Source organism: Colobus angolensis, unplaced genomic scaffold (assembly GCF_000951035.1).
Source record: "Colobus angolensis palliatus isolate OR3802 unplaced genomic scaffold, Cang.pa_1.0 Scaffold255, whole genome shotgun sequence".
NCBI classification, from domain to species: domain Eukaryota; kingdom Metazoa; phylum Chordata; class Mammalia; order Primates; family Cercopithecidae; genus Colobus; species Colobus angolensis.
The window spans coordinates 1499025-1500402 of NW_012115766.1; the positions used below are offsets into that span (position 1 = coordinate 1499025).

General features: G+C 41.7%; 1 protein-coding gene across 3 annotated transcripts in view; it reads left to right on the forward strand.

Moving 5' to 3' along the window:
- Positions 1-1378, forward strand: part of N4BP2L2 (NEDD4 binding protein 2-like 2) — a 102014-nt gene extending 100636 nt beyond the window's left edge. For 2 of the 3 annotated variants that reach the window (XM_011946906.1, XM_011946905.1), the window contains exon 10: positions 887-1378. The gene's annotated coding sequence lies outside the window, so the exon portion shown is untranslated. The remainder of the gene's footprint in view (positions 1-886) is intronic. The other variant, XM_011946904.1, reaches the window with a different exon arrangement.

Here is a 1378-nt window from a genome sequence, read left to right on the forward strand (position 1 = left end):
TCCTGGGTTCAAGCGATTCTCCGCCTCGGCCTCCCGAGTTGCTGGGATTACAGGTGCCTGCCACCATGCCCAGCTAATTTTTTTGTATTTTTAGTAGAGATGGGGTTTCATCACGTTGGTTAGGCTGGTCTCAAACTCCTGACCTCGTGATTTTCCTGCCTTGGCCTCCCAAAGTGCTGGGATTACAGGCATGAGCTACCGTGCCCAGCCTTTATTATTATTATTATTATTTTTGAGATGGAGTCTTGCTCTGTAGCCCAGGCTGGAGTACAGTGGCTCACTGAAACCTCCACCTCCCAGGTTCAAGCGATTTTCCTATCTCAGCCTCCTGAGCAGCTGGGATTACGGCCTGCCACCACACCCAGCTAATTTTTGTATTTTTATTATTTTAGAGACAGGGTTTTGCCATGTTGGCCAGGCTGGTCTTGAACTCCTGACCTCAGGTGATCTGCCCACCTCAGCCTCCCAAAATGCTGGGATTACAGGCATGAGCCACCATGCCCGGCCAAAACATTGCCTTTGAAATGCTCTCTGGCAAAATAGAAATTGTGTTCTTTAGGAGAAGAACATATTGGCCCAGTAAACATGTTAACACATTTGCATGAATTAGTGCATTTGTTTTTAATTTTTTGTAATGTACATAGCTGGATCCTCAGGGATCCAGATCTAGAACAAGTTTCAGCTGAAGGACAGGGAGTTGGGAAATGTCAGGGAACAGGATCTTGAATGAGGCAGGACTTAAGTAGTGTGGACTGTGGGAATAGTTGTGAAGTCCTGGGTGCCAGGGGAGTGGCATAGCTCAGGAAGTAAAGACTGGGAATCTGAAAACAAACTCTGTTCATGTCACATGTTTTCTGGTCTTGTCTGGGCTTGTGTTTGCTTGTAGTTGACTTCTGCTGTCTTCATGGTACTGCTGAAGATTGTGATCATGGAGAAAAGTCAGAGTGCCCAGCGCCAACCCAAGGGACTCTTTCCAGAGACATAGTCGTTGGATACCAAAATTAGTTTGGATAATCTGTCCAACCATTCTCGATAAGTTATCTGAATAATAAAAAAACTCAACAGAGGAGGTAACAATTTGAACATTTTATTGTCTAATTTGAAGATGTTTACCATACTTTATAATTTGATAGAAGAAAATAAGGCACAGAAAACTTGAGTACCTTATTTTAAAAACTGCATTAGGATTAAAAGGTTAGCCCCTATATCAAAGTATTGGTCTAGAAATGATCCCATTTCTAGAATTCTGAAATCCAAAAAGCTCTGAAAATCAAAAGTTACTTTTCCAAATGTATTCATTGTGGTAAAATACACAAATATAAAATTTACCATCTTAACTGCTTTTAAGTGTGTTATAAATACATTCATGCTAGCATCA